The sequence below is a fragment of the Triturus cristatus genome, chromosome 12, assembly GCF_964204655.1.
Source record: "Triturus cristatus chromosome 12, aTriCri1.1, whole genome shotgun sequence".
NCBI lineage: Eukaryota > Metazoa > Chordata > Amphibia > Caudata > Salamandridae > Triturus > Triturus cristatus.
Genome location: NC_140595.1, coordinates 3,328,858 through 3,352,700, shown reverse-complemented (window position 1 = coordinate 3,352,700; position 23,843 = coordinate 3,328,858). Strand labels below are relative to the sequence as shown.

General features: G+C 55.1%; 1 protein-coding gene across 1 annotated transcript in view; it reads left to right on the top strand.

Annotated features, from left to right (window-relative positions):
- The first annotated feature begins 2,404 nt into the window (after positions 1-2,404).
- Positions 2,405-23,843, top strand: part of APC2 (APC regulator of Wnt signaling pathway 2) — a 185,614-nt gene continuing 164,175 nt past the window's right edge. The window contains exons 1-2 of the mRNA XM_085639194.1: positions 2,405-2,524; positions 13,345-13,420. The gene's annotated coding sequence lies outside the window, so the exon portion shown is untranslated. The remainder of the gene's footprint in view (positions 2,525-13,344; positions 13,421-23,843) is intronic.

Sequence of the window (23,843 nt, the reverse complement as noted above, 5' to 3'; positions counted from 1 at the left end):
CCTTCTTGGGGCTCACCGGCTACTACCGGCGGTTCGTGAAGGACTACGGCAGCATCGTGGGGCCCCTCACGGGTCTCACATCCAAGAACCAGCCGAAGCGGGTCAACTGGACCCCTGATTGTCAAGCGGCCTTCGAGGAGCTGAAGGCCGCCCTGTGCACCGCCCCGGTGCTCCAGGCCCCCGATTACAGTCGGGAATTTGTGGTGCAGACCGACGCCTCCGACCACGGCATCGGGGCCGTCCTCTCTCAGCTGAACCCCGAAGGTCATGACCAGCCGGTGGCCTTCATCAGCCGACGTCTCCTGGCCCGAGAACAGCGTTGGAGCACCATCGAGAGGGAGGCATTTGCAGTAGTGTGGGCCCTCAAAAAGCTCCGACCCTATCTCTTCGGTACCCACTTCCGGGTACAAACCGACCATCGACCCCTGCAATGGCTGATGCAGATGCGGGGGGAGAACCCAAAACTCTTGCGCTGGTCCATTTCCCTGCAGGGAATGGACTTCACCGTGGAGCACCGACCAGGCCAAGATCACGCCAACGCAGATGGCCTGTCCCGCTTTTTCCGCCTCGACGAAGAGAGTCCCCAAGGAGATGGGTGACTCTCCCCGCCTTCAGCTGGGGGGGACGCATGTTGGACAGGCCTCACAAACGGCTCGCTCCCTCCCCGCTCGACGGGGCCCGAACCCCGGCCCACCTGGCATATCCCCGCAACAAGCACCTGTACTCCGTCTCCCGACGGACCCTCTGCCCTCGGACCCCTACTCATCACGGGGTCCCGCCCCACCGGCTTTCCCGGCCGGGTCAAGCCGCCATCTTGGGCCCTGCACCACGCGGCCGCACGGCCTCCCCTCGACCCTAACCCCGGGCCTGGCCGGCCCCGACATCCCGGCACCACCATCCACCCAGGAGGTGAGCGGACCACTTGGCAGGTCAATGGGAGAACGAAGTGTCAAGGGCTCTCCCCCGCCAGGTGCCGATCGCCCCCAGCTCCCCCAGGCACTGGCTCCACCCCCTGCTGGGTGTCTGGACCCCTTCATCCCGGACCCTCCGACCTCCAAGTGCGAGGGTCCGGACATCAAAGGGCACCAGCCCTATAACTGGGGCAGCTCCGGAGCAGGAAGGCAGTTGTATCCTGGAGTCGAGAGACACCGAGTGAACTCAACCCTGACGGTCTACTGGCGCTGCCGTAGCCCGCTCTTGTGAACCATCGTCCTGCCTGCTGGCGCTGCCGCGGCCTTCTGCAACCTTCACCTTCCTGGGACCTGCTGGCGCTGCCGCGGCCCGTTGTAACGACCATCCTCACCGGGACCTGCTGGCGCTGCCGCGGCCTTCTGCAACAGTCATCTTCCGGGGACCTGCTGGCGCTGCCGCGGCCCGTTGTAACGACCATCCACACCGGGACCTGCTGGCGCTGCCGCGGCCCATACCACCTAATCACCAAGCTCGAGGATTGTGAGCTCATCATCATCTCATCCGAACTACCTGATTGGTAAATAGACTGTCCCGCTACCCCCTTCCCTACCTTGCGAGACTCTAATCGAGGGGACCCCTGAGTCCAGACCTCCTTGTACCATTTAACCGTACCTTAAATAAGTGCTTATAAAGAACACTGAACCTTATCCGTGTGTGATATCTGTCTGTGGGGGGGAAGTTACTTGTCTGTACGATCGCTGGAGACGGCTCTCCCCGGAGACCTCTCCTCCTGACCCCGGCCGACCCTCCCGGTCCATCTACCTTTCTAACACAGTGCAACCTGCAGTGATACAGTGTCGTCTGCAGTGATACAGTGTCACCTGCAGTGATTCTGTGTCGTCTGCTGTGATACAGTGCCACCTGCAGTGATACAGTGCCACCTGCAGTGATACTGTGTCGTCTGCAGTGATACCGTGACACCTGCAGTGATACTGTGTCGTCTGCAGTGATACAGTGCCGCCTGCAGTGAAAGTGTTCCGGACACTGTGCACTTGACAGCCTGTCCTCATGCTGTTGTGACCCGGGTGTGACGGGGGAGGGCCTTGCCCCCCTTCCCCTCTGCCTAGGTGCGAAGTGGGCTTTGTTTTGATGGTTTCGGCCCTGTCTGGTGGGGGGGGGGGGGGTCTACCCTCGGGTGGTGGGAGGAGGGAGGGTCCCCCACAAGGATGGGGGGTGAGAGGGAGGGCGAAGGGGGTGCGCGTGGGGGGTCGGGAGCCTTTAAACACGAGAGAAGGGCAGAGAAAAGAGGGTGCGCGGCCAGACCCCGTCAGACTCCGTCAGGCATCTGTGAGGTGGGGAGATGCTCCTTCAGACTGAATGTGGAGGAGGGGGAGGGGGAGGGAACCGAGAAAAGAGGAGAGGACCAGGGCCCTGAGAGGAGGATGAGAGGAGGAGCCGCGGCTCGGGGGGGGGGGGGCGGAGCACAGAGCGGCGGCGACCAGAGGACCAAGGCCATCAGAGGAGGATGAGGAGGAGGCGATGGGCCGATGCCTTACATGGGGGGGCCGCAGAACCGCCCCCACCGCACAGCTCAGACACCCCATCCGAGAAGGTGAGGGGGTTGGGGATGGCGGCGGGTGTTAGGAGATGCGGGGGGGGGGCGTCTTCGGGGGGGGGGGGAGTATACCTTTCATCGCTTCAAAAACACCCCGAGTGCCAGATTCAGCCCCCCCCCCCCCGTGTCCTGTGTCTGTTTTAAATGACCCCCACCACCCGGGTACACACCCGTCTGCAGCGTGATGTCACAGCAACATCCGTGGGGGGGGGGGTTCCAGGCTGTGACTGCTGGGGGTGAAGGTGAGGCCCCCCGTCTCCCTACCAGGTATGGGGGTGGGCGGAGAGAAACAATAGCGCGTGTGTGAGATACACAGCAGTGGGTGATGTGTGTGAGAGATACAGAGCGGTCTGTGTGATGGGTGTGTGAGATACACAGCAGTGTGTGATGTGTGTGAGAGAAACATACACAGCAGTGTGTGTATGTTGGGGGTACAGCAGACTGTGCGTGTTTACGAAAGACACAACAGTGTATGTAGTGTGTGTGTGTTAAAAAGCAGATCTCACTCCCCCAGGAGACGGCCCAGGTGTGTTCTGCCGCCCCCCCCCCCCTGTTGTTATCACGCCCCCCCCCTCCTCTTTCACTGACGCTCCCAGGACTGTATCTCCGGTTTGCAAAGGCGGCGGCAGGCTGGGGGCCCAAGGTGTGTGTTACGTGCACGGGGGGTGTTTGAGCACGAGGGGGTTGCAGTGTGCCCAAGATGTGAGTGGTGTGCAAAACGGGGGTGCAATATGGCTATGCATGAGGGGGGGTGTTGTGTGCCCAAGATGTGTGGTGTGCACAAGGGATGTGTGTTGTGCAAAACGGGGGTGCAATATGACTAAGGTGTGTGTTGTGTGGTATGCACGAGGAGAGTGATGTGTGTTGTGTGGTGTGCACGAGGGGTGTGTGGTGTTCCCAAGGTGTGTGTGGTGTGCACGAGGGGTGTGGGGTGCGCCTAAGGTGTGTGATGGATGCCTGAAATGGTCGTAGTGTGCTAAAGGTGTGAAACGCATGCATTGAAGGTGTGAAGTGGGCACCAGTTGTATGTTGTGTGTACTTGTTAGAAAAGGTAGACGGACCGGGAGGGTCGGCCGGGGTCAGGAGGAGAGGTCTCCGGGGAGAGCCGTCTCCAGCGGTCGTACAGACAAGTAACTTCCCCCCCACAGACAGATATCACACACGGATAAGGTTCAGCGTTCTTTATAAGCACTTATTTAAGGTACGGTTGAATGGTACAAGGAGGTCTGGACTCAGGGGTCCCCTCGATTAGAGTCTCGCAAGGTAGGGAAGGGGGTAGCGGGGCAGTCTATTTACCAATCAGGTAGTTCTGATGAGATGATGATGAGCTCACAATCCTCGAGCTTGGTGGTTAGGTGGTACGGGCCGCGGCAGCGCCAGCAGGTCCCGGTGTGGATGGTCGATACAACGGGCCGCGGCAGCGCCAGCAGGTCCCCGGAAGATATACGGTCCGCGGCAGCGCCAGCAGGTCCCGGTGAGGATGGTCGTTACAACGGGCCGCGGCAGCGCCAGCAGGTCCCCGGGAGATATACGGTCCGCGGCAGCGCCAGCAGGTCCCGGTGAGGATGGTCGTTACAACGGGCCGCGGCAGCGCCAGCAGGTCCCAGGAAGATGACTGTTGCAGAAGGCCGCGGCAGCGCCAGCAGGCAGGACGATGGTTCACAAGAGCGGGCTACGGCAGCGCCAGTAGACCGTCAAGGTTGAGTTCACTCGGTGTCTCTCGACTCCAGGATACAACTGCCTTCCTGCTCCGGAGCTGCCTCAGTTATAGGGCTGGTGCCCTTTGATGTCCGGACCCTCGCACTTGGAGGTCGGAGGGTCCGGGATGAAGGTGTCCAGACACCCAGCAGGGGGTGGAGCCAGTGCCTGGGGGAGCTGGGGGCGATCGGCACCTGGCGGGGGAGAGCCCTTGACAGTTCGTTCTCCCATTGACTTGCCAAGTGGTCCGCTCACCTCCTGGGTGGATGGTGGTGCCGGGATGTCGGGGCCGGCCAGGCCCGGGGTTAGGGTCGAGGGGAGGCCATGCGGCCGCGTGGTGCAGGGCCCCCGATGGCGGCTTGACCCGGCCGGGGAAGCCGGTGGGGCTGGACCCCGTGATGAGTAGGGGTCCGAGGGCAGAGGGTCCGTCGGGAGACGGAGTACAGGGGCTTGTCGTGGGGATATGCCAGGTGGGCCGGAGTTCGGGCCCTGTCGAGCGGGGAGGGAGCAAGCCGTCTGTGAGGCCTGTCCAACAGTACTGCAGGTGTACTACAGGGTCTGCTCGGTGCTCAGGGTACAGAGGTGAATTGCGCTGTGTACATGCACCCTACTGTGTGCTCAGGGTACAGAGGTACAGTACTGGTGTGTACAGACGCCCTACTGTGTGCTCAGGGAACAGAGGTACAGTACTGGTGTGTACAGACGCCCTACTGTGTGCTCAGGGTGCAGAGGTGCACTGCAGTGTGTACAGACACCCTACTGCGTGCTCAGGGCTCAGAGACACACTGCATTCTGTACAGACACCCTGCTGCGTGCTGAGGGCACAGAGGTGCACTGCAGTGTGTAACAACACCCTGCTGCGTACTCAGGGGGAAGAGGTGCACTACAGTGTGTACAGACACCCTACTGCATGCTCAGGGTGCAGAGGTGCATTGCAGTTTGTACAGACACCCTACTGCGTGCTCAGGGCTCAGAGGTGCACTGCAGTGTGTACAGACACCCTGCTGGGGCGGAGGGCACAGAGGTGCACTGCAGTGTGTACATGCACCCTACTGTGTGCTCAGGGCACAGAGGCACAGTACAGGTGTGTACAGACACCCTGCTGCGTGCTCAGTACTCAGAGGTGCACTGCAGTGTGTACAGACGCCCTGCTGTGTGCTCAGGGTGCAGAGGTGCACTGCAGTATGTCCAGACAACATACTGCGTACTCAGAGTGCAGCGGTGCACTGCAGTAGGTACAGACACCCTACTGCGTGCTCAGGGCTCAGAGACACACTGCAGTCTGTACAGACACCCTGCTGCTTGTTGAGGGCACAGAGGTGCACTGCAGTGTGTAACGACACCCTGCTGCGTACTCAGGGGGAAGAGGTGCACTACAGTGTGTACAGACACCCTACTGCGTGCTCAGGTCTCAGAGGTGCACTGCAGTGTTTACAGACACCATACCATGTGCTCAGGGTGCAGAGATGGCGCAGAGGTGCACTGCAGTTTGTACAGACACCCTACTGCGTGCTCAGGGCTCAGAGGTGTACTGCAGTGTGTACAGACACCCTGCTGGGGCAGAGGGCCCAGAGGTACACTGCAGTGTGTCCAGACACCCTGCTGTGTGCTCAGGGCGCAGAGGTGCACTGCAGTGTGTACAGACACCCTACTGCGTGCTCAGGGCGCAGAGGTGCACTGCAGTGTGTACAGACACCCTGCTGGGGCGGAGGGCACAGAGGTGCACTGCAGTGTGTACAGACACCCTGCTGGGGCAGAGGGCACAGAGGTGCACTGCAGTGTGTACAGACACCGGACCATACTGCGTGCTCAGGGTGCAGAGGTGCACTGCAGTGTATACAGACACCTTACTGTGTGCTCAGGGTGAAGAGGTGCACTGCTGTGTGTACAGACACCCTGCTGCGTGCTCAGGGCGCAGAGGTGCACTGCGGTGTGTACAGACACCCTGGTGCATGCTGAGGGCACAGAGGTGCACTGCAGTGTGTACAAACACCCTACTGCGTGCTCAGGGTGCAGAGGTGCACTGCAGTGTGTACAGACACCCTACTGCGTGATCAGGGTGCAGAGGTGAACTGCATTGTGTACAGACACCGTACTGCGTGCTCAGGGTGCAGAGATGCACTGCAGTGTGTACAGACACCCTGCTGTGGGCAGAGGGCACAGAGATGCACTGCAGTGCGTACAGGCACCCTGCTGCGTGCTCAGGGCACAGAGGTGCACAGCAGTGTGTACAGACACTACTGTGTGCTCAAGGGCACAGAGGTGTATTGCAGTGTGTACAGGCACCATGCTGCGTGCTCAGGGCGCAGAGGTGCACAGCAGTGTGTACAGACACCCTACTGCGTGCTCAGGGCGCAAAGGTGCACTGCATTGTGAACAGACACCGTACTGCGTGTTCAGGGTGCAGAGATGCACAGCAGTGTGTGCAGACACCCTGCTGTGTGCAGAGGGCACAGAGGTGCACTGCAGTGTGTACAGACACCCTACTGTATACTCAGGGCGCAGAGGTGCACTGCAGTGTGTACAGACACCCTGCTTGGGCAGAGGGCACAGAGGTGCACTGCAGTGTGTACAGACACCCTACTGTGTGCTCAGGGCTCAGAGGTGCACTGCAGTGTGTACAGACACCCTGCTGGGGTGGAGGGCACAGAGGTGCACTGCAGTGTGTACAGACACCCTGCTGGGGTGGAGGGCACAGAGGTGCACTGCAGTGTGTACAGACACCCTGCTGGGGCAGAGGGCACAGAGGTGCACTGCAGTGTGTACAGACACCGGACCATACTGCATGCTCAGGGTGCAGAGGTGCACTGCAGTGTGTACAGACACCTTACTGTGTGCTCAGGGTGAAGAGGTGCACTGCTGTGTGTACAGACACCCTGCTGCGTGCTGAGGGCACAGAGGTGCACTGCAGTGTGTACAGACACCCTGCTGTGGGCAGAGGGCACAGAGGTTCACTGCAGTGTGTACAAACACCCTACTGCGTGTTCAGGGCGCAGAGGTGCACTGCAGTGTGTACAGACACCCTACTGCGTGATCAGGGTGCAGAGGTGAACAGCAGTGTGTACAGACACCCTACTGTGTGCTCAAGGGCACAGAGGTGCATTGTAGTGTGTACAGGCACCATGCTGCGTGCTCAGGGCGCTGAGGTGCACTGCAGTGTGTACAGACACCCTACTGCGTGCTCAGGGCGCAAAGGTGCACTGCATTGTGAACAGACACCCTGCTGGGGCGGAGGGCACAGAGGTACACTGCAGTGTGTACAAACACCCTACTGTATGCTCAGGGTGCAGAGGTGCACTGCAGTGTGTACAGACACCCTGCTTGGGCGGAGGGCACAGAGGTGCACTGCAGTGTGTACAGACACCCTACTGTGTGTTCAGGGCGCAGAGATGCACTGCAGTTTGTACAGACACCCTACTGTGTGCTCAGGGCTCAGAGGTGCACTGCAGTGTGTACAGACACCCTGCTGGGGCGGAGGGCACAGAGGTACACTGCAGTGTGTACAGACACCCTGCTGTGTGCTCAGGGCACAGAGGTGCACTGCAGTGTGTCAAAACACCCTACTGCGTGTTCAGGGCGCAGAGGTGCACTGCAGTGTGTACAGACACCGTACTGCATGTTCAGGGTGCAGTGTGTGCAGACACCCTGCTTGGGCGGAGGGCACAGAGGTGCACTGCAGTGTGTACAGACACCCTACTGTGTGTTCAGGGCGCAGAGGTGCACTGCAGTTTGTACAGACACCCTACTGTGTGCTCAGGGCTCAGAGGTGCACTGCAGTGTGTACAGACACCCTGCTGGGGCGGAGGGCACAGAGGTACACTGCAGTGTGTACAGACACCCTGCTGCGTGCTCAGGGCACAGAGGTGCACTGCAGTGTGTCAAAACACCCTACTGCGTGTTCAGGGCGCAGAGGTGCACTGCAGTGTGTACAGACACCCTACTGTGTGCTCAGGGCTCAGAGGTGCACTGCAGTGTGTACAGACACCCTGCTGGGGCGGAGGGCACAGAGGTGCACTGCAGTGTGTACCGACACCCTACTGTGTGCTCAGGGTGCAGAGGTGCACTGCAGTTTGTACAGACACCCTACTGCATGTTCAGGGTTCAGAGGTGCACTGCAGTGTGTACAGACACCCTGCTGGGGCGGAGGGCACAGAGGTGCACTGCAGTGTGTACAGACACCCTGCTGCGTGCTCAGGGCACAGAGGTGCACTGCAGTGTGACAGACACCCTACTGATATTGAAAATAACATAACACAGCCTCTATGCCTTCGTTAGTAGCTGGAGTGAACAGGGTTTGCAAGTGATCTTTATAAAATATCGCCAGTCCCCGCCCCTTTAGAGATGGAACACGGTGTATCCAGCAGGGGCCTGAAGGGTCATCTGTCCATGTTTCTGTCACAAATAGCATATCTAGCTGCTGATTCAAGGTAAAGTCAGAAACCTCCACATGGTGCCTAACTAGCGATCGGGAATTGATCAGGGCACAGAGAGGTAAAGTTATCGGCTAACGGGTGAAGGCTACTAGCGAAGGGTTTGCAATTGGAGCACAGTCTGGATGAGTGCACCGTTTGGAAAGTTTTATTACACATAAAACAGGAGATAGGTACTGATAGATCTAAAAAGCGTAGTGGAGGACATTCGGCTGGACCATTCACGATTTTTAAATTAAGTGAAACTTCTCGTGAGTAACTCAGCTGCTGAGGACACTCTGGGCGAGAACAATCAGGGGAACTGGCACTGGGCGTGGTCCAGGCGCGGATGTGGCGCGGACAGGCTTGCCTTTGGCGCACCTTTGGCGTGTCCGCTGCACGATGGCGCAATCATCAGGTTTTATCCCGAGAGGAAGTCGGTCAGCGAGACAATTAGACCGCCACCCTCCCAAAATGGCGTCTCTAGATGGGAGGACGGAAGTAACACTACTAACCTTCCCTCCACTGAATCAGCACACGAGCGCTGTGGTGGACCGGGGAGGAGTAGAGACCCGTAGCTTCCTCCAATAATCGGCAATGCCGGTAAGAAAGAAAGAAATAGCCGCGCACTATAGTTTAAAATCCCCTTAAGATATAAACATCAATATTTTAAAAAGCGACATCAATGTATTAAAAAGAGGTCGTATAAGAGTCACCTCGTCTGCAGGTTTTACCCGCTCCTATAGCGCTTACTACCCCTAACGAGGCGTCGAAGCTCTTTTCCGGCAAGTAACACAATACTACGGAATCCAAAGAGGATTAGTGGTGAATTAGTATAGGGAGATATTAAATTAATTTGATCGGTGGACATGTGAGTTTGTTATTTGGATTGAAAAAGGATCGTGGAGGGATCGAAAAAGGAAGGGTTTGCATTTATATAGCGCTTGCTACCCCTGACGAGGTGTTGAAGTGCTTTTCAGCAGGGGTTTGGTTCAGGGTAAACAGAGGGCTGGGGGTTGGGGGCGCTGGTATCACCATAAACGTCTCCGCATCTGTCTGCAGGGGGCAGCAATTCAAATTCCACAATAAACACAGAGCCATGGGCTCTCTGTATGTGGGGATCGCTGAGTTAAGGTCGGTGTACGAAAGGCGGTTAATGGGGCGTTTTCTGTTGTGCAGTGCAGGCCTTCCAGCGGGGCGTATGGCTTTTTCTGTTACCTGAGGGTGGCACGTCCGCAAGGGCTCACGATGCCTTCACCGCCTCAGGGTGGCATGTCCAGAAGTGGCATGTCCACAAGAGCTCGCAATGCCTCCACTGCTTCAGGGTGGTATGTCCACAAGGGCTCACAATGCCTCCTCTGCCTCAGGGTGGCATGTCTTTAAGGGCTCACAATGCATTCCCTCCCTCATGGTCGCATGTCCAAAAGGTCTCGTGATGCCTGCACTGCCACGGAGTGGCATGTCTGCATGGGTTCGCGAGGCCTTCACGGCCTTGGGGTTACATGTCTATGCACTACACACTGTGTTTGTACTGCTTGAGGTGTGGTATGTCCACTGCTGTGCCTACTATATACCCACTGCCTTTTATGCCCACACAGTGCCCACTTTGCCCACCGCGTCCTCACTGGCTGTGGGCAGTTGTCCTCATCCCGCCTACTTGTCTCTCCACTTATTTAGGGTGGCATACCCTCACACCGCGATTCACAGAGGGTCTGTGGGGAGTATTTAAATGACCAATTGTGCACCACTCCAAAAAGCACAATCCACTGTGTAATAAAGGTGCCCACAGCCTAATAAACCAGTCATATTAAATCCGCCTTTGAACTGTGGATAGGTTCCTGTATTCAGCCACCCCTGGGCGCATGCTTCACCCCAGGGCCCCTGCTCACACCAGCCCCAGAAGCTGCAAGTACGAGCAGCTCATGGAGGGTCTCTTAAGACGTGGGTGGCCCTGTGGGAGATTTTCATGTGGATGAGGTAAGCAGAGTGCAGCGTAAGTGCTAAAGGAGAATAAAACTACCTGTTTGTGGACTGAACACTAACTTTATTCTGGTGTCCCCAAGTAACAGAGTAAAACTGAAAGGGGAGTGAAACTTCAACCCAGTTGGTGAGGGGTCAACATGTTTCAGCCCGGCTTATGGCCTCACATGGGCATTCATCAGGACTGATATCTTGAATTGTCACTCTGCAAATATTGGGGATGAAGTGCGTATACAATGTAAAGGAGTCTATATAAAGGAATAAATACTGTCAGTATTTGTGGCAGATGTCCACCGTCATCGCTGTCACCCACAAAAGTTGGGTATTACACAACAACTCAAGCATTTTTATTAAAACAGAACAGGGCTGCTGTGGTGCGAACCACCAAAATGCAACAGCGGACACAGCAGGGTGTTTATTGAATAATAAAGCATTTAAAATATACTAATTTAATTTTTAAATATTATTGTTTAATCAAAACATAAAAAACCTAACTAGCATTTTAATATTTAATTCATATTTGTTGAATTTAAGTAAGTTATGTTTTTGTATTTATTTTAAATAATGATTCTTTTTTATTAAAAGTTGAATTTATTTATGTTTTAAAATTCTATTAATTTTTAAAATGATAAATAATGTTAAATTTAATCGAAGTTTTTAACACTAAAAACTATGCTGTATATATTTATTCAAAATAAGGTAAAATTCTTTGCCTTATCTATAACAGCGGGATGCAGTACCTCTGAGTAGGCATTTGTAGGGTGGACTTACTTACTCCAAGGCTGACCCGCAGTACCTTTACTACTACTCCAGGGCCTTGTGGGCTGCAGGAACTTTACTAGGGTGACTTGTCAATGGCAAGGAGCTTACTCTTTTGTGGGTGGGGGTTGTACTTGCACTACCCTCTGTAAACCTAACCTTACCACTCCTTAAACACCACCCATTTAGAAGAAAGTAATGCTCATGTTCAGTCCCCTTTCCTGTGTCTCCCACATTTACTACCAAAACGTGTACGTCCACGCGCGCGATCTCTGCGCAGGAAAGACAGAGTCAGAGGTCTCCCCTCGTAGTTAGTGACTTCTGTAGTAAGTGAGTAGCACTACTTTTTTACTCCCTAAAGGGCTACAAAATGCAGTTTGTGAATCAGGTCCTTGCATTCGCCGCCAAAGGATGATGAGGCAGCATCCTAGAGAAGCTCTGTACAGAGTCAGAGATGGAGTGTGCAGTCAGAAATCCTCGGTACGGAGTTAGAGATGGGGTGTGCAGTCAGACATCCTAGGTCCGGAATCAGAGATGGGGTGTTCAGTCAGACATGCTGGGTCCGGAGTCAGAGATAAGGTGTCTGACTTGCATAACTCTCCTGTCTGTTGCCTGTTGCTAACGAGGGGTAAGAGGGGGCAGAACATCTGTCTATTTGACAAAAGACAATGTTAAGGAAGCCTGGTGATGCAATTCACAAACTGCATCATGCCCAGGTCGAGAAGTAATTTTTAGGTCGAGCCTTGAGTCAGCGCGCATGCGCTGTCTGCAAGCCATGCTGTATGAGAGTATGGAGTTGAAGCTCCGCCCATATTTTTCATTGGCTTGTGTAAATGACCTTCGTAAATGATGGCTTCTGATTCGTTAATAAGCTTGTTAGTCCCTCCTTAGTACCGCCTTATCTTCATTTGTAACCTTCCATGAGGACTGGCCCTTTTACTTCTGTTACACCATATGTCTTATTTAGTCTGTAAGCACTAATTTCTTTAATGAGTTCCTGGTACTGCAGGTACGACATGCTGTCCAGCAACATTCAACCTGCCATGCGCTCTCTCAACTTTATTTAGTACACATGATTTGTTTATGCCTACATGGGTCACCTTAGCGAGATTTGCGTTTTTTCTGCACTTTATCTTTAAAAGAGGCAGTTGCACGCCTTTAATTTATTCTTCACAGCGCAGCATATTTTATCCAGCTGTAATCCTATCAGGTGAGTGTGATTTCGTGCTGTTGTGGTTAGCATGGAGCTCTCGTGGCCAAAAGTAGAAAATAGTTAAGGTAGCCATCTAAATTATGGAATTCCCATTCAAAAAAGCTAGTGAGGTCAGTTACATGGCCCATTTCAAGTCCTGATGTTGTTTGATTTCCTCCCTCCTGTCTCTTAACTCTGATTTCAATCATCAGCTCGCCATCCGGAAGAGTTTTCCCGACTGCACCTCCTCCGAGCACCTCTGTGAGAATACATTCCCCTAACTCGCACAGCCCCCTCGTCTGCCAGGAGAGCGCTCTGCCAGCAGTCCTGGTCCACCACGTATTCTGACACACTTTCCCTTTCGCCCGGTCAATGTATGGTGATAAAAAACAAGTCTGCGTCCTTATAAATGACTGTCGATGCCCATCACTTGCAATCAGTCATCAGCAGATGAGCTGCTACAATAATTGTAGCCAGTATTTTTTTAATTTGTACAGCTCAGCATTAAAATACAAACTAAACAGTGAAAGGAACCTGAAACAAGCATTTGAAATGCAATAGGTTTCGCATTTTCGAGAGTTTAAGCTATTGGCATTGTAAATGACAATGCCTTTTATTTGTGTTTTAATAACCAACACATAAATAAACAGCATTGTCATTTACAATGCCAATAGCTCAAACTCGCGTAAATGCGAGACCGATTGCATTGCAAATGCTTGCTTTCTATTGGAGCTCTGTCTATTTCTGTCATTTCACTGAAATTACGTTTTTCTTTTTAGGATGAAAACTGAAGGCGGGAGGAAGTAAGCTCTGGGCTAGTAGCAGCACCCGGACCTTCCCACCCCTCAAATCAAGGTAGGCTGGGCTCTGTGCCCTATGAGTGGCTGTGAATGTAGGGTTCTGTGCTCCTGTTTGTCACTGTGAAGGTAGGGTTCTGTGCCCTGTATGTCACTGTGAAGGTAGGGCGCTATGCCCCTGTATGTAAATATGGAGGTAGGGTTCTGTGCCCCTGTATGTGACTATGAAGGTAGGGCGCTGTGCATCTGTGTGTGACTATAGAGGTATGGCTCTGTACTCTGTATGTAACAATCGACGTAGGGCTCTGTGCCCCTGTATGTGGCTGTGGGCGTAGGGTTCCGAGCACCTGCATGTCACTTTGAAGGTAGGGTTCTGTACCCCTGTGTGTGGCTGTAAAGGTAGGGTTCTGAGCCCCTGCATGTCACTTTGAAGGTAGGGTTCTGTACCCCTGCGTGTAGCTGTGAAGGTAGGGTTCTGTTTCCCTGTGTGTGGCTGTGAAGGTAGGGTTCTGTACCCCTGTGTGTGGCTGTGAAGGTAGGGTTCTGTGCTCCTGTGTGTGGCTGTGGGCGTAGGGTTCTGAGCACCTGCATGTCACTTTGAAGGTAGGGTTCAGTACCCCTGCGTGTGGCTGTGAAGGTAGGGTTCTGTATCCCTGTGTGTGGCTGTGAAGGTATGGTTCTGTACCCCTGTGTGTGGCTATGGAGGTAGGGTTCTGTACCCCAGTGTGTGGCTATGGAGGTAGGTTTCTGTACCCCTGTGTGTGGCTGTGAAGTAGGGTTTTGTACCCCTGTGTGTGGCTGTGAAGTAGGGTTCTGTGCCCCTGTGTGTGGCTGTGAAGTAGGGTTCTGTGCCCCTGTGTGTGGCTGTGAAGGTAGGGTTCTGTGCCCCTGTGTGTGGATGTGAAGGTAGGGTTCTGTACCCCTGTGTGTGGCTATGGACATAGGGTTCTGTGTCCCTGTGTGTGGCTATGGAGGTAGGGTTCTGTGTCCCTGTGTGTGGCTGTGAAGGTAGGGCTCTGAGCCCCTGCATGTCACTTTGAAGGTAGGGTTCTGTACCCTGTGTGTGGCTGTGAAGGTAGGGTTCTGTGCCCCTGTGTGTGGCTGTGAAGTAGGTTTCTGAACCCCTGCATGTCACTTTGAAGGTAGGGTTCTGTACCCCTGTGTATGGCTGTGAAAGTAGGGTTCTGTACCCCTGTGTGTGGCTGTGAAGGTAGGGTTCTGTGCCCCTGTGTGTGGCTGTGAAGCTAGGGTTCTGTACCCCTGTGTGTGGCTATGTGGGAAGAGCTATGTGCCCCTGTATGCCACTATGGAGGTAGGGCTCTGTGCCCCTGTGTGCGTCTATGGAGGTAGGGTTCTGTGCCCCTGTGTGCGGCTATGGGGGAAGGGATCTGTGCCCCTATATGCCACTATGGAGGTAGGGCTCTGTGCCCCTGTGTGCGGCTATGGAGGTAGGGTTCTGTGCCCCTGTGTGCGGCTGTGATGGTAGGTTTCTGAGCCCCTGTGTGTGTCTGTGAAGTAGGGTTCTGAGCCACGTGGTCCCTGGAGGTCGACGACGTCCAGGAGTCGGTTCACGAGCTGTCCCACGCAGGCTCTCGCTGTCGGCGGTGTCGGCGACTTGATCGAAGCAAACAAGCCTTGGCAAAAGCAATTGTTGTAGGAGATGAAATAAGCTGATGGTTCTGACCAGCAAGGTCAGAGGGACTGCTCCTTTGGAGGGGAGCAAGGGCCAGTCTGGAGCAACCAGACCAGTGGTGTATTTCGTAAAGTTCATTGCCAAGATGGCTACTAGCCAGCGGGCCAGCAACCGGTTAGGCGTGTCGAGTGGCAAAATGCAGAAGGGCCCCACGCAGATCGTGGAGATGCTGGAGGGCTCACCTTTGGTGCAGATGCTGCTCGGGTGTTGGGCTTCTCAGATCCCAAAGCACAACTTGGAGGGAGCCTCGGTTGTTGCACTTGTCAGCTTGTCGTGGTCGTTTCAAGATGGCTGGCTCCACGTGTCTCGGTGCCTCCACGGGTCTCTTCTTTTCAGGGACTGTGGATCGGGCGGTGAGAGGTCTGGAGGTCCAGGTCTTGTCAGTCTCTGGGCTCGGGCTCCGGCGGGAGGCGGCGGCAAAGCAGACGTTGATTCGCTGGATGGTGCTTGCGTTAGCAAGGTGGTCACTCCCTGACCACAGGGGAGATTTCCTTCAGTCTTCTGTGCAGCAGAATGTCGAAGTTCCCGTCTTCTTCTTAGTTTCAAGTTGATTCCAGGATGTCTGAAGTCTTAGGACACAGCTCCTACCTTTAAGCGGATTCTAGGGGCCGGACTACCTGCTAGGTCCCTCCCTATGGGTGGGACCAGGAAGGGGGGTGGTTACACCCCCAATCCTTTGTCCAGCTCGCCCCAGGCCCGGGACTGGTGTGCCCCAGGACCGTTTTGAACTGGCATATGCACCGAGGCTCCTTGTGAGCCACAGGCATGTCTGGTTTCTTTCAAGCCCTACCTCACCAATACACAAAATCCTGTCTGGGGTGGTGCATGCACCTCCCCTGGCAGGAAACCCTTTGTCCACACCTCCCAAGCTGCAAGGACTCCCAGCAGCAGGAGGGCAGACTTGTGTCTGGGGTGGCAGCATCCATTTTGTGGAGCTGAGGCTATGTCTGATTTTACCCGGGTTTCAGGTACTGTACATGTCGTGTCCCTCTAGAAGGGTGGAATGCTAACCCCGTCGCCAGAATTGGCGAGGGGTTAGTATTCCAATTCGTATGACACCTTACTCGACATGTTTTGATAAAGCCAAACCAAAGATAGCATTTAACCGCGAGGTTCATAATGCACTTAAGAGTATATGGTATGACGATATCTGGAAACAGTAGAAGGAAGTTGTTCCGACCACTGCAGACAGGCTCAGCTCATGCCAGAGCACCATCTCACATGGAACCAAGCACTCTGCCTTCAGGATTGTTAAGGCCTGCCATAGGAGTGACTTATAGGTTACCAGGTGTCCCATTTAAGGTTAGGTATAGGTATACTACACCTAAGTAAGAGGTGATTACACCAACTTACCCCAGCTGAGTGATCAGCCAGTTGGGTCAAATTGTTAGGCCAAGCCTGGGGTGGCATAATACATGCTTCAGCCCCTGGCAGGCCTTGGGTACACCAATGCCCTGGGTACCTAGTGTACACTGGTACAGGGGCTGACAAGGTGATCCACTTCCAATTGGTTATGCACCTAGGGTGCATAGTTTTAATTTAGTAGAGAGAACAGCAGGCTGGGGGTCTGATTGGCAGGCCCACAGCCTCAATATGTCAAAAACCAGTGAAGCAAAAAGCAAAAATTTGGGGTGACCATAGGATAGCAGACCCTACTCTCCTACACCCTGTGTGTGGCTGTGAAGGTAGGGCCCTGTGCCCCTGTGTGTAGCTGTCAAGTAGGGGTCTGTGCCCCTGTGTGTGGCTGTGAAGGTAGGGCTCTGTGCCCTCTGTGTGTTGCTGTGACGTAGGATTCTGTGCCCCTGCATGTTTCAAGTTTATTTCAAGTCTATTTATTTATTTGATTTAGTTCTCAACTGAGAACAACACATTTCAGATAAAACATTTGTCATAACGATATAGGTAAAAACGTTCAATACAGATTTAAAAAAGATGTTAAGAATTTAAACAGGTTATGACACACAAATTCATCTGGGGGAGATTTTAAAAAGTGAAATCAGACTCTGCACAGATGCGCTATTGTATCTAAGTTGGATTGTTTTTAAGTAGCGCCTTCTAGCCTCGACCAGTTTCGAATTCGGGTATACCGACAGTACGTGCTTCAAATCTTGCACTCCACCATTGCAAAGTTCGCAAATACTGGTAGCATTTTCTTTACCTGTCCATTTAAAAGTACGTGAATTTAAAGGAAGTAACCCAAGCCGCAATAAGATTATACAACGCCAAATTCCGTGCCTTAGGGTAAAACGAATATATTTTTGAACCTGTTTGTATACAATTGATTCTGCATAGAATTCGTAATGGTGCAATTTGGAACAGTGCAGAGTGTCCAGTTCGAAGCTGATCCTCGGCGCCAGATGTTTCAGGAAGAGCTGCAATTGGGCGGGAGTCCTTGATTTCAAAAGGACAGTTGTGCATTTTGATCATTTAAAAACAGTTAACAGATTCAGGTTTAAAGTATATTTAGTAGATTCGGGCTCGAATGTCTCAGTTTTTAGTAAAAATCATAAGGTGCCTTGATCGGCATGTAGAAGATTGGAAGTCCATCTTAATATATTGGTGATGCTCTGGCAAAGGAGCTTACTAAAGAAAATTCCAAACGTAGTGCTTGTGCAGGGACAGCTTGTTGGACCTTAGCCAATTTGCAGAGAATTTTCCCTTCTTTAGTTTGAAATTGGTGCCACTGGGTAATTGGAATGTATTCCAGAGCATAAGATAAGTTAGGGGGGATCTTGGAGCTGTAAACCTGTAATAAGGGAAAAAAGTGCCTTTGCCCAGACGAAGAATATAGTCGTAGAAGCGCCCCCCCCACGTGAATGTCTGCTTTATGATTCAAGTGCTGCAGGTGATGAGAGTTTAGTAATGATTGAGTGAATATTCGTCCCAGATAGATGTATTCTTTTACCACTTCTATCGTTTCTCCTCCAAATGTCCAGTTGTACTTTATGTAAGGGTCTTTCCCTCTCAGTGGGACTACTTTAGTTTTTGTTATATTTGGAACAAGAAGTTTTCTTTTGTATATCTTGTTAGCACATCTAAGTTCCTTTGTAATTCAAATGGAGTGAGATCGAAAATTACCACATCATCGGCATACATCATTATGTGTATGTTACATGATGCAATCTTCGGCGGGAAATTGACAACCTGCAGAAAACTGTCCGGGAGGTCGCTGAGGTGTAGTGAAAAAAGGAGGGGAGTCAATAGGCAACCTTGCCTAAGGCTGTCTGGTGCGACTATCGGGCGAGTGAGTCCTTTTTCTTTTCCCATTTGTAACTGGCACCATGTTTCTGAATGTAGTGAAATGATTAAATGAAGAAGAGTTTCCAGAAATTCCCTGATTTCTAAGTTTGTTCAAGAGTGTTGGTCTGTCCACTCTGTCGAAAGCTGTTGAAAAATCGACAAAGACTGCATAAACGACCTGGGATTTAGCGACCACGTATTTGTCGATAATTGTCTGTAAAACTGCTATATTATCCAATACCGAGTGTTGGACAGGCCGCACGAAGGGCTTGCTCCCTCCCCGCACGACAGGGCCCGAGCTCCGGCCCACCAGGCATAACCCACGAAAAGCACCCGTACCCCGTCTCCCGACGGATCTTCTGCCCTCGGACCTCTACTCATCACGGGGCCCAGCCCCACCGGCTCCCCCGGCCGGTTCAAGCCGCCATCTTGGGCCCTGCACCACGAGGCCGCGTGGCCTCGCCCCGACCCTAACCCCGGGCCTGACCGGCCCCGACATCCCGGCACCACCATCCACCCGGGAGGTGAGCGGACCACTTGGCAGGTCAATGGGAGGACGAAGTGTCAAGAGCTCTTCCCCCGCCAGGTGCCGATCGCCTCCAACTCCCCCAGGCGCTGGCTCCACCCCCTGCTGGGTGTCTGGACACCTTCATCCCGGGCCCTCCGACCTCCAAGTGCGAGGGTCCGGACATCAAAGAGCGCCTGCCCTATAACTGGGGCAACTCCGGAGCAGGAAGGCAGTTGTATCCTGGAGTCGAGAGACACCGAGAGAACTCAGCCTTGACGGACTACTGGCGCTGCCGTAGCCCGCTCTTGTGAACCATCGTCCTGCCTGCTGGCGCTGCCGCGGCCTTCTACAACATCCATCCTCGTTGGGACCTGCTGGCGCTGCCGCGGCCCGTTGTAACGACCATCCTCACCGGGACCTGCTGGCGCTGCCGCGGACCGTACATCGACCATCTTTCCGGGACCTGCTGGCGCTGCCGCGGCCCGTTGTAACGACCATCCTCACCGGGACCTGCTGGCGCTGCCGCGGACCGTCCATCGACCATCTTTCCGGGACCTGCTGGCGCTGCCGCGGCCCGCACCAACTAAGCTCGAGGATTGTGAGCTAATCATCATCTCATCCAAACTACCTGACTGGTAGACAGACTGTCCCGCTACCCCTTACCCTACTTTGAGAGACTTGAATCGAGGGGACCCCTGAGTCCAGACCTCCTTGTACCATTCAACCGTACCTTAAGAAGTGCTTATAAAGAACACTGAACCTTATCCGTGTGTGGTATCTGTCTGTGGGGGGGAGTTACTTGTCTGTACGATCGCTGGAGACGGCTCTCCCCGGAGACCTCTCCTCCTGACCCCGGCCGACCCTCCCGGTCCGTCTATCCTTTCTAACATTGGTGGCCAGCGGCGCGATCCGAATCAACGCGTAATCGTACAGAGAGTAGCTCACCCCACGACAACAACACGATGTCAGCCAAAGATAGCAACTCCACCGAGAAATTCCAAATGGATAAATTAGAAGAATACAACCACCGCGAACTGAGACAATTCTGCATAGAACTTGGCATTGCTACCACCGGCCTGAGTACCAAAGATGATCTAAAGCACGCCCTAGAGTCGTGGACAGAAACTGGGGTCGCCGGACCCTCCGACCAAAGCAGCATCACACCAGAGGGGAACGCCACGGCTCCCGAGGAGCGGGGAACGGGCCTCTCGCAGGAGGAGATCCGAGAAAGAGAAAGAACCAGATTGCACGAGTTGGAAATGGCACGACTCAAGATGGATGGGGAACTCAAGTTAGCTGAACAGAAATTCAACCTCGAGCACATGCGGCTCCGAGATGAACGAGAAGAGAAGCAGAGACAGAGAGAGCTGGAGGAGAAAAAAATAACGCTCGAGCACGAGCGCAAACTGGCCGAAATAGAACTTCGGAAACAGAATAAAGAACTGGGGGTGCCTGAGCGACCACACACCCCGGGGCCAATCGAGAAAAAAGTCCACATCCCCAAGGATGTTGTCCGCGAGTATGTCCGAGAAGACGACATACAACAGTGGTTTAAAGCCTACGAGATCGCCATGACCTCCCACCGGATCGACCGGAGTGATTGGGGAGCCGGACTCTGGGGGAGGTTTATCAACGAGGGGCGCGATGCCCTACTGCAGCTCCCAGATCACCAAATGTCGTCCTACGACCACATGAAGGCTGCCCTCCTCACCCGCTACGGCCTCACACCCGAGATGTACCGCCAGAGGTTCAGAGATTGCACCCGGATCCCAGGTACAACTTGGGTAGAATACGTGAACTATTTCAGCCGTGCCTTCGAGGGTTGGATAAAGGGGAGCCAGGTCACCACCTACGAACAACTCTTTAACCTGATGGTATGGGAGCACCTGTCGAACAACTGCTTCGTCGAGCTCAGGCAGCACCTCCTCGACAGTAAGCTGACTGACCCCCGGCAGCTCGCCGCCGAAGCTGACCGATGGGAAAGCACCCGAGTGGGCCGGAGGGGGCCACACGAACAGAACAGAAACAACCAAGGCCAGCACCGTCCTCGGGGAGGAGGAGGGGGCCAGGGGCGAGGGAGAGACGCCTTGCCCGCAACACCCGTGGCCAGCACCCCGGCCCCGGCCGGTCGGGGCAACCCCCCGTGGCGTCCTGGGGTCCGAGCCAACGTCACGTGCCACCGATGCCAGCGAGTCGGCCACTACGCCAATGACCCGAGCTGCCCGCAGAACCAAACACCCAAGCCCCGCCAGGTAGCTGCCGCCGCCCTGGGGGAAGAGCGATCATTGGAGGAACCAGAGGAGTATGAGCCGGCCCAGCAAGAGTGGGAACCGGCCGCCATGGTCCTGGCGTGCTTAGGGGGAAGAGACATGGTCCCGCGGGCTCCCCTACCCGCTAACACCAGGAAATACGGTCAGTGGGTGACCATTAATGGACAGCGAGCCGAGGCCTTGCGTGACACAGGCGCCAGTGTGACGGCCGTCCGCTGTCACCTGGTGAAGCCCGAGCAGATCCTGCCGAACATTCTCTGCCCCGTCCGCTCGGCAGACAACTCTGAAAGTATGTGTCAAATGGCCTGCGTTCCATTCGAATGGGGAGGGGTCTCCGGCCTGTTGAAGGTGACGGTCCGGGACGATGCCCCCGTGGACTGCCTCCTGGGGAATGACCTCGAGAGTTCCCCGTGGGCCACCGTTGAGAGAAGAGAGCACCTGGGGATGCTGGGCCTCCCGGACTGGGCCTGCGTAACCACCCGGTCCATGGCCGCCCGTGCCGTCCCTCGAGCAGAAGAACCAGAATGGCCAGCACCTCCGCCCCCAGTCGCCCCAGTAGAAGACAACGACGAGGCCAGCCTCCCAGACCCGACGGCCGAAGGGGACGCGCAACCCCAGGACCTTCCTGACCTGGCTCAGTGGCGTCAAGAGGGGGGGCCCACCCAAGCACAGTTCCGCCAGGAACAAAAGACCTGTCCCTCCCTCGAGGGACTCCGCCAACAAGCCAGCGCCCAGAACGCAGGGGACTCCACCGGAACTCACTGGGTCTACTGGGATAACGACCCGCTATACAGCGAGCAAAGAATCGCCGAGCTGGGGGCCGGTCGAGTACTGGTGGTACCTCTCCGCTTCAGAGACTTTCTGCTCAACCTGGCCCACGATGTCCCCCTGGCTGGACACCTGGGCCAAGATAAAACGTACAGCCGCCTAGTGACCCACTTTTTCTGGCCGAAGATGAGGAACGACGTCCTGAACCACTGCCGATCTTGCCCCACATGCCAAGCCAGCGGGAAGAGTGGTCGGAAGCTGAAAGCCCCTCTGCAACCCTTCCCTGTGGTCACCACCCCGTTCGAGAGGGTGGGGATAGACATCGTGGGGCCTCTGGACCCCCGCACGGCACAAGGGCACAGGTTCATCTTAGTACTGGTGGACCATGCCACCCGCTACCCCGAGGCGGTGCCCCTACGGACCGTGACAGCTCCGGTGGTTGGCCGGGCCCTAATGGGGATCTTCTCCCGGGTAGGCTTCCCCCGAGAAGTCGTCAGCGACCGAGGCACGAACTTTATATCCAAATACATGAAGTCCCTCTGGCAACAATGCGGGGTCACCTACAGATTCACGACCCCCTATCACCCCCAAGGGAACGGACTAGTGGAGCGTTTTAACCGCACCCTCAAGGGGATGATTGGGGGATTGGAAGAGCCCCTCCGTCGCCAGTGGGATGTACTACTCCCGTGCCTCCTCTTCGCCTACCGCGAAGTTCCCCAGAAGTCCCTCGGTTTTAGCCCTTTCGAACTCCTGTACGGGCACCCTGTGCGAGGGCCCCTCAGCCTAGTAAAAGAAGGTTGGGAGATGGCCCCCCTAAAGACCCCTCCAGACGTCTTCAAATACCTCCTGGCCCTACGCAATCAGACCCGGCGCTTCAGAGAGATGGCCAAGGCGAACCTCGAGGCCAGCCAGGAGGACATGAAGAAGTGGTATGATCACAATGCCTCCTCCGTTGAGTTCGAGCCTGGACAACAAGTATGGGTGATGTCCCCCACCGAACCATGTGCCTTGCAAGATAAGTGGACGGGGCCCTTCAAGGTGGTCGAGCGCAAAAGCCCCGTCACTTACCTCATCGACATGGGGACCTCCCGGAACCCCCTTCGGGTCCTCCACACCAACAGACTCAAACCACACTTTGTGCGCTCAGAACTCAGCCTCCTGATGGCTACGGACAGTGGGGCAGAGGAAGACTCCGAACCCCTCCCGGATCTTCTGAAGACTCAGGAGAATGACGGCTCCGTGGACGGGGTCCGGCTCTCTGACGCCCTCACTTCGGAGCAACGCCAGGGCTGCCGGAACCTCCTGCTGCAGTTCGCTACCCTGTTCTCCCTCACCCCCGGGGTCACCCCTTGGTGTTTGCACGACGTGGACACCGGGGACAGTCCCCCTGTCCGACACCGGGCCTACCGCGTACCAGATCGGGTACGGGCCTGCATACAGGAGGAGGTGGCCAAGATGCTCACAATCGGGGTCATCGAGCCCTCGGACAGTCCCTGGGCCAGTCCGGTTGTATTGGTCCCCAAAGCCGCTGCCTACGGCACCGCACCTGAACTGAGATTCTGCGTCGACTACCGGGGCTTGAACGCTGTCACCCGGACCGACGCTCATCCGATCCCCCGAGCAGACGAGCTGATCGACCGGCTGGGGGCCGCCCGCTACCTCAGTATCTTCGACCTAACAGCGGGCTACTGGCAGATCGGCCTCACACCCAGGGCTCAGGAACGGTCAGCCTTCTCTACCCCCGATGGCCAATACCAATTCAAGGTCATGCCCTTCGGCATGAAGAATGCCCCCGCCACGTTTCAACGCCTCGTGAACCAGGTCTTGGCGGGGCTCGAAGAGTTCAGCGCTGCCTACCTGGACGATATCGCTGTATACAGCCACCACTGGCCCGACCACCTCCGTCACCTCCAAGAGGTCCTACAGGCCCTCCAGCAGGCCGGCCTCACAATTAAGGCCGGCAAGTGCCAAATTGGCCAAGGGTCTGTGACCTACCTTGGGC